Source organism: Taudactylus pleione, unplaced genomic scaffold (genome assembly GCF_031769625.1).
Source record: "Taudactylus pleione unplaced genomic scaffold, aTauple2 ptg000258l, whole genome shotgun sequence".
Classification (NCBI taxonomy): domain Eukaryota; kingdom Metazoa; phylum Chordata; class Amphibia; order Anura; family Myobatrachidae; genus Taudactylus; species Taudactylus pleione.
The window spans coordinates 1,271,994-1,285,684 of record NW_028284660.1 but is presented as its reverse complement, the minus strand read 5'-3'; the positions used below and the strand labels follow the sequence as shown (position 1 = coordinate 1,285,684).

The 13,691-nt window shown below is 44.0% G+C and overlaps 1 pseudogene; it reads right to left on the bottom strand.

The window, feature by feature from the left end:
- Positions 1 to 4,647: 4,647 nt before the first annotated feature.
- On the bottom strand, positions 4,648 to 10,986 carry LOC148514801 (uncharacterized; annotated as a pseudogene).
- Between the last annotated feature and the right edge of the window lie 2,705 nt (positions 10,987 to 13,691).

The window sequence follows — 13,691 nt, the reverse complement described above, 5'->3', positions numbered from 1 at the left end:
TCTCGCACCCCCCCCTGGGGATGCGAGGAGAAATCCGACAAAAATGCCAGGCGCGCAGCTGTTTTCCTGCTTAGCGTGGCGCTAACAGCTGCACGCCCGGCACTTTTGTCAGAGAATGCCTGCTCTCACGCCTAAACAGCCGAGTTAAGTCACGAGAACTGGCATTCTCCGACATAACAGCGCGCTGAATTGAATAGCTCCGGGAGCTCCCTCCCGGCGCTATTCAATTTGGTTTGAATTTAAATCCGCCCAAAGAGCATTGCATTGAAAATCACATAATGTAAAGTGCATTTCAGGGACCGCATACAATGCAGAGACCATTGCAGTGACTGCCATATAATGCAGAAAGTGTAGCATAGACCGTCATATAATATAGGAAGTGTTAGCAGTGCAAGAAAAGAGGCCAGAGTTACAAACCAGTATACATATGTTCGCATGCGCTCCCTGGATCCAGAGTACAGTCATCACCAGATGACTGGTAGAGTACAGCTTCTGCTCTCTGGATCAGGGGAGCCTAATTTATACAGTCAAATTATGGGTGTGTATAATAGCAGGCTGTGTTGTCTTCCATTGGTCCAGGGGCGGGACGTTTCCAGTTCACTGGGGGTCATTGGTTGGTTCAAACAGTGGGCGATGCCTAGGCTCAGGACGCTGTTACTGGAGTTCACCTCTGGGTTCCCTCCGAAAACTAGCTCAAATCAACCATTGTTATATGCTATTATTAAACGTAAATCCGTCATTGCCAATATCTGCTTGCCGCAATGTGCGACAATCTATTCGCAACCACCAGATTACTGCTAACACAATTCTGTACATTATGACCCCAAACATGATGTTAATATGCGGTACCATCCCTGGACTATATGTATAGCTGTTATTCTTCTCTTCAATATATATATTTGTATTTTTGTGTACACCGTTGGTTATATGTGTGACTACTATGTGTAAGTTATTGGGTAGGAAGCAGGTTTGCATTGTGTGAGCCATGAAAGCCGGGATATATATAATACATTATTAATTCTAAGGGCCAAATGTAATAGGGTGAGAGTTTAGAAAATGTGAGAGTTTGGCAGTAAACTCTCACATTGGTTGAGTTTTATCTTCAAAATGGGAAAACATCTGAATGAGATTTTAAATCGTGAGAGTTTTTTAAGTCTGAAAAAACATGCAAGTTCACTCTCTTACTTTGTTTTTGGACTTACATTGGCAAAGTTTAAAAAGTGTCAGAAACTCTCACTTTTCTAAACTCTCACCCTATTACATTTGGTCCTTAATGTCTAATCCGTTCTATATATATTGTTATTTTGGATAGACTGTATAACTATATATGAGAAATAGATTAAATAGGTTTGAACATACTGTATAAGCCAAATGTTTAGTAGCATGCATGTAGATGTATTTATTTTACAATGAGACTATGGGTCATTGTATAAGAGACAGGTTTGTTTCCTGTTTAGATCACAGATAGTGGTATGCACAGGGAAGTGTACATACTTCAAAGTCCACAACAATCTGCATACCTTTAGCAATTGTATGTTATCTGGCCTATTGTTCAGAGGAATTTTACAACATAAGATCAATTGAACCACAGACCAAGTTCCAATTGTTGATGTTTACACTCCAAATGAGCAGAGGAAAACATTTGATGAGCTATCAGACTTTATGACTCCAGCAAACATCTGCTCGTCACCTTTAAGCAGAATAATCTGACATGTTTTATGACACCTTGGAATATGGCAACCCTAGGATTCTTATCTATGAGAATATGCCAGTTAGTGGTAAAATATGGGATATAAGTTATTTTGTAGTGTATCCAATATTTTTTTCTGACTTTGACAGTCCAGCCTTTGATAGTCTTCATAAACTATCACAAAAAAATATATATATATATTAAATACCTACAATACACTAATTGATAACTTGGGTATATGTATACATATCTATATTGCAAGACTGACATTGACTATTCAATTTGTGTCGGGGACTAATGGGGTAAAGGTAAGTCAACCTTTATATGCAATCAGCGGGTCCTCTGGGGATCATTGGTAGGACGTGGGAAGTCATCTAAGGGATCAGGGTGTTCCCGTGACTGTGCAGGACAGGACACCCCAACACCAGGTCATGTATTCATGTACAGTGTACCTCGGAGGTTGCATCCTTGTTTGATTTGCATGGCATGTTAATAGCACACCTCGGTACACCCTTTCATTGCCAACATGCTAAATCTGATTGACTTATATATTTTGCAGGATAATACCGACGGTGGCCATTAGGATTCACCCTTTCATTGCCTAGCATTCCCCTGTTTTCTTCGATAAGAACAGGGTTTTTTACACCATGTATACAGAGATTATTTTATATTGATATATAAGCTGAATTACACTGATGATCAGCTGATTCACATTGCTTCTTGATAAGAATGATATATATAATTTTGGACCATCAATCACTGGTCATTAATTGATGTATAATATGTTCTTTTAGGTATAGCAATTTGTGCTGATATTAACAATATCCTAGATTAGAACATTATTTTGGTTATGTTAATGTGTAAAGGATTACCTTTGCATTGGACTGATAATGACACATGTTGTTCTAATCACCATCAGCGACATATTACTGATGCCTTAATATATTGGGTTTTAGGTACAACCTGACTGGATATTAATACTGCATTTAATTGAGATATACCCTTGATGCATCCTTGCGATCAATACAAACTTTGAGATCACATCAACATGACCTTTTGCGTACACCAGTGATAATCATTCTACTAACAGATTTAGTGTGACTTTGTTATCTAAGGCCCTCATTCAGAGGCGGTCGCAAGAAGCGATCGCTCTCTCTGAATGAGGGCGGCTGCTTGTTTTTGTAAGTGCGGCCTCCTGGTCGCTAGCTAAGCTGTGGGTTACCACCCACAGCTTAGCGACTGACCAGGGTGATGGTCGCGATGGTCAAGACCATCGCGACCATCGGGGCTTGCGACGAGACCCTAAGGTTGGGTCTCGGCAACCGCAAGCCCCAGGGAGCTTCCTGCTCTGATCGAGCAGGAAGCTCCCAACTGACATCACTGCTGATGGCAGTGCGGCCGCCCACAAAACAGCAGGCGTTCGCTTGGGAACGCCTCCATTTGCGTAGCCACCGCCCCGCCTACAAAACGAGGTGAGATGTCGATCAACATCGACAGCCACCCCTTTAGTAGTGAGCTCCGGAGCAAGAGAAATTCTCTCTCACTCCGGGGCTAGCGCATGTGCAGTGCGGCCGCTGCATGTGTGCAGGGCCTTAACATCGACCCGGTTGCGAGCGCTCAGCGCTTGTGACCGGGTCTGAATGAGATCCTAAATTCCAAGAGGCTCCCATACCAACCTGATAATTCACTCATTTGTTGTCCAATGCCGGCAGGTATGATAAACTAACAGCAGAAATTGGGGTTGATGAAGGGAACCTCTTCTTGACTTTTTTCTATCGGGACTACTACACTAGCAGACCTCTCACTCCTCCTCCTCTGCAAATTAGCATGAAACCAGGCAGCAGAGCCTGATTGTGGAATCTTTAGCCCCTACTTTTCTATCACACTGTTAACTGTGGTTTCCTAAGCTTTAACATTATTTTTCACTTAAAGGCCTCTATTTCTATAATACAAGGTTGTGATATAATCTACATGATCATTCACATCTAAGAAGTAAACCATTTACCTGTTATACTGAAAACACTTCCACTGTATCTTATACTTCCCAGTGGTCCCCATTTCTTACTATCTATTCACTCATTTGCTGTCCAATGTCATAGATATGACAGCAGACAGTAGTAATTGGGTTTGATGACCAAGACCACTGTTGACTAATGATCCTTAGGGGTTACGATGCTGGCAGATCTCTCGCTCCTTTTCCTCCACTTATTGTAAGTGTGAAAGGAGCAGCAGAGCCCGGCATTGAATTTGATGCCCCTAATTTTCTATTTTTCTACCTTTCTCTGATAAACACCCCTCGCTGGCAACAAGAGAGTAACACTGTTACCTTATATGATCTTCTATTTTTAACATCAACTGACCTGGTGTTTTTTATTTTATTACATGTTTCATGTTGTATTGTCCAGTATATGTTTTTCCATATTTCGCCTATTTTTCATCCAGGTTTTAAAACCTAGATTCACTCTTTTCACAATTCTTTGTCAGATTTCTTGATATCTGTGTAAGTCCCTTTACTGAATTGTTACATGTATTAAACGTTATGTTTTAAATAATGCAATTTGAGCTTTGATATAATTGAAGCTATTTGAGTGCACCTTTTACAGAGTTCTTGGTCGAGGCTCTTTTCTTTGAACCAACACCTATTGCTTTTCATTACCCTATTTATTACTCTAGGTAGCACCACCACCCGACCATATAAGAGGCATTACTAATACCAGAACCCACATTGGAGGCGGTTATAGCATTTTCGTTACAACCAGGATAAACCTAATTTTTGTCTACTAAGATCCATTTTGGATCAGTGCGGTGATATTTATCCCCCTTCTCCTTCCCATTATTTTCAACTCATCTAACCTGTAAAGAGTGCTTGGGGAAATTAGGACTACATTTTCTATGATGTCTGCTGTAACATTTACTATACATATAATTAAACATGACTAAACCTATTCACATTTCTATTACTTGATTGTGCTTTCGATTTCAGGATTATACACCAAATCTGCCAGATTTTCAACACTGCCCCTCCTCAGACTCATTACATTTGTATTTCTGGTTGCCCTCTTTCGTCGGGTCATAATTGGAACACATTCGAATATCAGGCCAATAAGTATGATGACACCCAGGATACAGAGTAAAAGTTTCCGTACATTCGTCATCATTTCTTGTGCCCACTCTCCTAACCCAGAGAACCACTTGAGTGGGTTCAACCAGTTGACCCATCCAGTTAATTCCTTGCCCACGGCAGCTAAAGCGAGGTTGTGCTTCCTCCTAAATTCCCACTTCAGCTGCAGTATTTCGTCCATTTTCTGCTCAATCACCTCCGTCGGATCATCTGTACTATTGGTGATGTAAGTGCAGCATTTTACTCCATACTAAGTTGCTAAGGTTACACAGTACCCACCCGTTACAACTGTGGCATAATTCAAAACCATCCTGTGTTGCATAAGCTCTTTCTTGTAGGTTTGCAATTCCCTACCAGTAAACCTGAAGGTGTCATCATACATCTCAGTGATATTATCAATCAAATTTGCCAATGCTTGGATGTACCTATAATTTATAACTCCTCTGGCCCTAAGGGTGATATCTAAGGCAATGAGGAATTGAATCCTGGAGGATTCCTGTATCAAATTTGAGGATAAGGGGTCTCCCCTGTCTATGAGGTGTCTTTTATAAATGTGTTCATAATGAGTATGGGTATAAGGAGGGAGAGAGTTGTAGTGAATATCTCTTATTTTATCATGTGTAAGGGTCATGATTTCTGGTAGTACCCTTCCGAGATAGCATAAACCTTCAGAGTTCAGAGAGAGCCACTTGTACGCTTTCCTTCCACATATGAAATACACATCATCTGGGAGAACATAAGGAACAGAATGCATCACTATCATTGAACACATTATTCTGACAAAGAATCCTGTCCCCATCTCCCCCATTTGACTGGTACACGTTTCCGTTTGTATAATATTTGCACAGTACCCTAGTAATACTCTGCCAACCATTACTTTGTCGTATCAACGCGTGTACCTATATCGGAAGTATCTCCCACTTGCAATAATTCTGCGTACAAGTTCAGAATCGATAGGCTCATTATCAGCTCTGTGTGAATAGGTCATTGTCTGATTGCTCACTCCACACTTAACTAAAATCTGTAATCTCTCTTTCTCTACTGGTATCTTACCATCACTGTTCAAGCATGCAGTGATCACTCCCATTTTGAAAAAACAAAATTCCGACTCTAACTCTCTCTCAAATTACCGTCCTATCTCCCAGCTACCTTGCCCCTCCAAGCTACTGGAGAGACTTGTCTACACGCGCCTCACACACTTTCTTAACACCCACAACTTATTGGATCCACTTCAGTCCAGCTTTCGTTCCCAACACTCCACTGAGACAGCACTGACTAAGGTAGTAAATTATCTGGTCACTGCCAAGGCTAAAGGCCATTATTCACTTCTAATTCTTCTAGATCTCTCTGCTGCCTTTGACACTGTTGACCACTCTCTTCTCATACAAATTAGGGATGAGCGGGTTCGGTTCCCTGAGAACCGAACCCACCCGAACTTCGGGGATCCGGGGCGATCCGAGCCCAAGCTCGGATCTCCCTGTCTGCCCCGGATCCCTCTCCCGAGGCAAAACCTCGAGATCTGCTGTCGGATCTCGAGGTTTTGCCTCGAGCGGCCATTTAAAAAAAAATGCCTTTGCCTTTAATGGGCAAAGTGCTGATTGGCTGACAGAGCCGTCTGTCACGGCTCTCAGCCAATCAGCATTATGGTGCTCATTTGCATGTAGCACGGACTCGTGAGATCCGTGCTACATGCATCTGTGTGATTGACAGTGACACAGAGCACAGATGGGTCAGTGAGACCCGTCTGTGCTGCTGTGTATTTCAATGACACAGATGCACGCACGGACCAGGAGATCCGTGCTACTTGCATCTGTGTCATTGACACAGAGCACTAACGGGTCCGTGAGACCCGTCTGTGCTGCTGTGGTAAATAAAAAAAAAAAAACCTGTGTAAAAAGAGAAAAAAATGGCGTCCTCCCCCCCAAAAAAAGAGCAACCAGCCCCGGGCATTAGTGACCCAGTGCTGGGTGTGCTTAAATACAGGGGACAAATGACATAGGGGTCCCCTGTACTTAAACACAACCAGCACCGGGCTAGTCAGAACCAGAGCTGGTTGCCAAAATACGGGGGACAAACGACGTAGGGGTCCCCCGTATTCTGCGCAACCAGCTCTGGGCTCTGATCCGGTCCTGGTTCTGGAAATACAGGGGAAAAAAATGAGTAGGGTTCCCCTGTATGTTCCAGAACCAGCACTGGACTTTTTCTAGCGGGGGGCTGATGCCACAGCCAGGGGAGCCCTTTCACCGGGCCCCCCAGCCGCAGCATCAGCCCTGACCGCTAGTCAGCCCAGGCCGGGGATCCCTGGAGAGCTGGGGACCCCCCCAATAAAGGGGTCACCCTCTCCAGGGCACCCCAGGCCCAGGCTGATAGCCCGGGGCTATCCCCGCCACCCCTGGTGGCGGTGGGTGGCGGGTTGATTGTGTGGTGTGGTGTAAATAAAGAATATCAAACATTGTCTTTACAAGTAGAACTGCAAGTCCCAGCAAGCCTGCCCCGCATGCTGGTACTTGGAGAACCACAAGTACCAGCATGCAGGGCATTAAGGGCCCACTAGTACCTGTAGTTCACCTGTAAAAAAATGTTTAAAAAAAACACAGGACACACACACCGTGACAGTATAAGTTTATTAAACATACATACACACACACACACACACACACACATGTACACATACTCACCTATGTAACCCTGTAGCATCGGTCCACTTGTCCGGTAAAGTATCCATAGGGGACCTGTGAAAAAAAACATACTCACCATCTCCTATGCGAGGTTCTGTCCTCTTCGTTCCAAAGTAGGCATCCCCGGACTTGGCAAAAAAAAAAAAAACGAAAACGCGATCCACGAACTTAGTACCGTTCTATAGAACGGTACTTCCCGAATGAGAGCTTAGCGGCGGGGTATCACCATGGAAACCCCGCTGCTAAGCGTTCATTGGCTGAGAGAGGCCATCTCCCGTCTCTCTCAGCCAATGAACGGCTCCCTCCATTGTAGTCAATGCTGGGAGCCGCAAGGTTATTAAAGTTTACCCTGCGGTTCCCACCATTGACTACAATGGAGGGAGCCGTTCATTGGCTGAGAGACGGGAGATGACCTCTCTCAGCCAATGAACGCTTAGCAGCGGGGTTTCCATGGTGATACCCCGCCGCTAAGCTCTCATTCGGGAAGTACCGTTCTATAGAACGGTACTAAGTTCGTGGATCGCGTTTTCGTTTTTTTTTTTTGCCAAGTCCGGGGATGCCTACTTTGGAACGAAGAGGACAGAACCTCGCATAGGAGATGGTGAGTATGTTTTTTTTCACAGGTCCCCTAGGGATACTTTACCGGACAAGTGGACCGATGCTACAGGTTACATAGGTGAGTATGTGTACATGTGTGTGTGTGTATGTATGTTTAATAAACTTATACTGTCACGGTGTGTGTGTCCTGTGTTTTTTTAAACATTTTTTTTACAGGTGAACTACAGGTACTAGTGGGCCCTTAATGCCCTGCATGCTGGTACTTGTGGTTCTCCAAGTACCAGCATGCGGGGCAGGCTAGCTGGGACTTGCAGTTCTACTTGTAAAGACAATGTTTGATATTCTTTATTTACACCACACCACACAATCAACCCGCCACCCACCGCCACCAGGGGTGGCGGGGATAGCCCCGGGCTATCAGCCTGGGCCTGGGGTGCCCTGGAGAGGGTGACCCCTTTATTGGGGGGGTCCCCAGCTCTCCAGGGATCCCCGGCCTGGGCTGACTAGCGGTCAGGGTTGATGCTGCGGCTGGGGGGCCCGGTGAAAGGGCTCCCCTGGCTGTGGCATCAGCCCCCCGCTAGAAAAAGTCCAGTGCTGGTTCTGGAACATACAGGGGAACCCTACTCATTTTTTGTCCCCTATATTTCCAGAACCAGGACCGGATCAGAGCCCAGAGCTGGTTGCGCAGAATACAGGGGACCCCTACGTCGTTTGTCCCCCGTATTTTGGCAACCAGCGCTGGTTCTGACTAGCCCGGTGCTGGTTGTGCTTAAGTACAGGGGACCCCTACGTCGTTTGTCCCCTGTATTTAAGCACACCCAGCACTGGGTTACTAATGCCCGGGGCTGGTTGCTCTTTTTTGGGGGGGTGCACGCCATTTTTTTCTTTTTTTACACAGGTTTTTTTTTTTTTTTTTACCACAGCAGCACAGACGGGTCTCACGGACCTGTCATTGCTCTGTGCCAATCACACAGATGCATGTAGCACGGATCTCCCGGGTTCGTGCTACATGCAAATGGGCACCATAACGCTGATTGGCTTCCTGTCTGCCACTGCAGTGCCACTCCTAGATGGGCCACGTGTTTGTGCCGCCCCCTTGTGTCGCTTAGCATAGTCATCCAGCTTCCTCGGTACAACCTTTTGGCCTAAAAACAATATTGTGAGGTGTGAGGTGTTCAGAATAGAGTGGAAATGAGTGGAAATTAATGTTATTGGGGTTATTAATAGCGTAGGAACAAAAAAAGGCCCATTTATGTGATTTTAGCGGTTTTTTTTTATTTTTTAAGAAAAAATCCAGATCCAAAACACAAAACCCAGAACCCAAAACACGGAAGGGTGGTTTTGGCAAAACCAATCCAGATCCAAAACACGAAGAAAGATCCAGATCCAAAACCAAAACACAAAACACGAAAAGTGTCCGGTGCACACCCCTAATACAAATACTACAATCCCTAGGTCTTCAAGACACAACCCTTTCTTGATTCTCATCCTACCTATCTAATCACTCTTTCACTGTTCGCTTTTCTGATTCTATATATATATATTGTTATTTTGGATAGACTGTATAACTATATATGAGAAATAGATTAAATAGGTTTGAACATACTGTATAGGCCAAATGTTTAGTAGAATGCATGTAGATGTATTTGTTTTACAATGAGACTATGGGTCATTGTATAAGAGACAGTTTTTTTTCCTGCTTAGATCACTTAAAAATGCACACAGATAGTGGTATGCACAGGGAAGTGTACATACTTCAAAGGCCACAAAAATCTGCATACCCTTAGCAATTGTATGTTATCTGGCCTATTGTTCAGAGGAATTGTACAACATAAGATCAGTTGAACCACAGACCAACACCCAATTGTTGATGTTTACACTCCAAATGAGCAGAGGAAAACCTTTGATGAGCTATCAGACTTTATGACTCCAGCAAACATCTGCTCATCACCTTTAAGCAGAATAATCTGACATGTTTTATGACACCTTGGAGTATGGCAACCCTAGGATTCTTATCTATGAGAATATGCCAGTTAGTGGTAAAATATGGGATATAAGTTATTTTGTAGTGTATCCAATATTTTTTTTCTGACTTTTACAACACACTGCTATGTATAATGGTACAGAGTATACACAGTGTATAGTGATTACATTGAACTGTACAAACTGCTATGTATAATGGTACAGAGTATACACAGTGTATAGTGATTACATTGAACTGTACAAACTGCTATGTATAATGGTACAGAGTATACACAGTGTATAGTTATTACATTGAGCTGTACACACTGCTATGTATAATAGTACAGAGTATACACAGTGTATAGTGATTACATTGAGCTGTACACACTGCTATGTATAATAGTACAGAATATACACAGTGTATAGTGATTACATTGAGCTGTACAGACTATACACAGTGTATAGTGATTACATTGAGCTGTACACACTGCTATGTAAAATAGTACAGAGTATACACAGTGTATAGTGATTACATTGAGCTGTACAGAGTATACACAGTGTATAGTGATTACATTATTAACTGTTGTTTCTTTAACAATTGAATTAAGTAAATCTGTTCCCCGTGGGGATTTCCAATCTTCCCAAGAGAGTCCATGAGCATGACCTATTATATCAATGATTGCATAACAGGCAGGTAAACGCGGAGTGGGAGATTAATGAAAGGGTGAACGTAGTTCTGATATGCATACAGGCTTTGGCATACCTTGTGTACAATTTCCTGGCGTAGTACCTATATCTACAACGAGTAACCGAGGGACACAGCTAGGCTTATTTTCCATTGACTTAGTTACCTTAGCTAATATTTGCAAGTGTTTCTTTGTATACTTATTTACTATATCCAGTATCTGATTCTCAAGGCATTTAAGAACTGTCAGGGAATTAATGTTCACTGCCTTGTGTGATGTCACACCATTCATGCACAAATTTTATACAATCGGCACCATACCTAGCAAACCTGTATCACATTTCCGTCCCTTCAGGACATCTGGAACCTGTTGCTTCTATCTCTATTAAACCTTCTATCGGATGAGGTGTTGTCATGTGTGCAAACCACTTATCATACTAACATAAAATAAAGACACTGAGACGTGGATTTGGCAGATAACTTGATGGCGATTTATTGGAGCAATAATAATTATTATTTATTTAAGGATGTATGGTGGCAAAGAAAGGACGGCCAGAAATCAGCCAGATCTGCTATGCCCACACACAAACAACAAAAGGCATAGCAGGCGTAGATCGCCCAGAGTGCATACACATAACCATGTAACTCATATCATCAACAAAAGGTAACGCTCACCCCCATCTTGACTTCCCACCCGTTTAGGTGGTGATACTGCCCCCCGTTAGGTTGGTACAGCCAACTACCAGTCAACGAAGGGAGCGCCCTTAAATCATAATTGCACCCGGACTGGCGACCTGCCGTTCTTTCCCGCCACCCAAAACCAAACCCACAACATACCAAAATTTATAGGGGAGGGAGGGTGGGGAATCTGGAACAAAGAGGCTTTGGCCCACACTTTTATCCCACTATATAATGTTCCTGTTACAAACCCGCCCCTGCTTGCCATAGGCTAACTCCCACAAGTAATTTGCATACATGCCTGCCCCCATCCTAGAGGTTTAAAACACCTCTTTTCTTATGCAATCTTTCGGTTTCTCTTACAGTACAATAACAAAACCTTGTTTATCTCTAATTGCCTCGCTCGGTGTCTATCAGATAATATTTCTGCACATCCGCAGAACACTTATTCAATGCTCATTTAAGCATACCACTTTAAAATTCAGTACTATCATGACTGAACAACCGTCTTTTTCTCAGAAAGACACAAGTCTAGACGTTGTACCTTAGTACCATAAAAGCATAAAGGGGGGTATCCACTAGACGATTAAGTTGAACGATAACGATAAAATCGTTCGATAATCGTTTGAACATCGTTTGAAAATCTTTTGAAAATTTGGTCTTTTAGACATCTATCATCGTTCAAACATGCTGGTCAACCTGACGATATCGTCAGGTTCAGCATGTTTGCAGATGATTGATTGTGCCTGCACTGAACGACATATCATTCAGTGTGGGCACCCTGCAGTGTAGTGAATGACTGAATGATAACGATATCGTTATCGTTCAGTCTTTTCACTGTCGGGTAGTCTCTGCAAGCAGTTACTAAAGCCAACAAACAATTACCGGTAATACTTGCATATAAACCATCACACAGAGGGTCTCATTCAGACCCGGTCACAAGCGCCGATGCGCTCGCAACCGGGTCGATGGTCCCCACAGAGAATGCGCTCGCCGGAGCCGGCTCCATCAGGCGCATGCGCGAGACCCGGCTAGCGACCGGAACTCCGTCGCTAGGGGTCTCGCGCATGCGCCTGATGGAGCCGGCTCCGGCATTCTCTGTGGGGACCATCGACCCGGTGGGCCGGGGGCGTGCCCGGCCAAACGAAGGCGTTCCAGTCAGAACGCTTGCCGTTTGGGGGCGGTCCCACTGACATCATTGATGATGTCAGTGGGGAACTTCCTGCTCAAACAGAGCAGGAAGTTCCCTGGGGCTTACAAGAGCCCAGACCCAACCTTAGGATCTGGTCGTATGCCCCGATGGTCGCGATGGTGATGACCATCGTGACCATCACCCTGGTCGGTCGCTAGAGCTGTGGGTGGTAACCCACAGCCTAGAGATCGACCAGAAGGTGGCACTTAAAAAAGTAAGTGTCCGCCCTCATTCAGAGCGATCGCTTGCAGCAAGCGACTGACTATGAATGAGATCCAGAGAACATTGAGGGAGTTTCCCTCATTAAGTAATATAGCAATATGGATAAAACAGAAATGCTTTTGAGAAGTCAGATAGTGAACGTTGGTACCAGTTTGTAAAAGGGTCAGTGACAGTTTTTTTCATGTTCATTTTATTCTACTAATATTTAATATCATATCCTTGAAGCAAATATTCTATTTTTATCATTTAATAACAGATTAATAACTATTTATAAACCATTTAATAACCTACTTGCAAGTTTACCCAAGATTACTGTATATACATTTTAAATCATTTGGATAATTAATTCATAAATGAGTACACACAGGTATGAAAATAAAGGAAAGGAAAGTATATTTCAATAACAATTTATTATTCAATAATATTCACATATATGTAAAACAGTATTATCCATGCTTGCCAACACTCCCGCATCTGTCGGGAGCCTCCCGTTTTACCCACCAGCCTCCCGCTGCCCCGCAAAGTCCTTCCAATCCCCCGGAATCCAGCAGCCCCGTCTGAAATTTGCACTGCGCATGAGTGATCAAGGCGACAGGGGTGGAGCATGGCGTGAGCATGTAGAAGAGGCCACGCACCGCGGGCTCTTGGCAGGCAGGGTTGGCCGCCCAGCTCAGCAGAGCCTGTGAGTGCAGGGCAGGGCGGGCTTGAAGACACTATAGTGTCTTCTTTCTCCAGCATCAGCGGCTATGGCAGAAGCGGTGGATCCCCCCCCTCTCACCCCTGCATGTGGCGGCTGGGTCCCGGAGCTCGGAGGAGAGGCTGTAGGAGAAGTGCCTGTGCCCAAGGTGAGTGTCTGTACTCTGTGGTTCTACCTCAGCAGCTCCATAGACAGGCACTGACAGTGT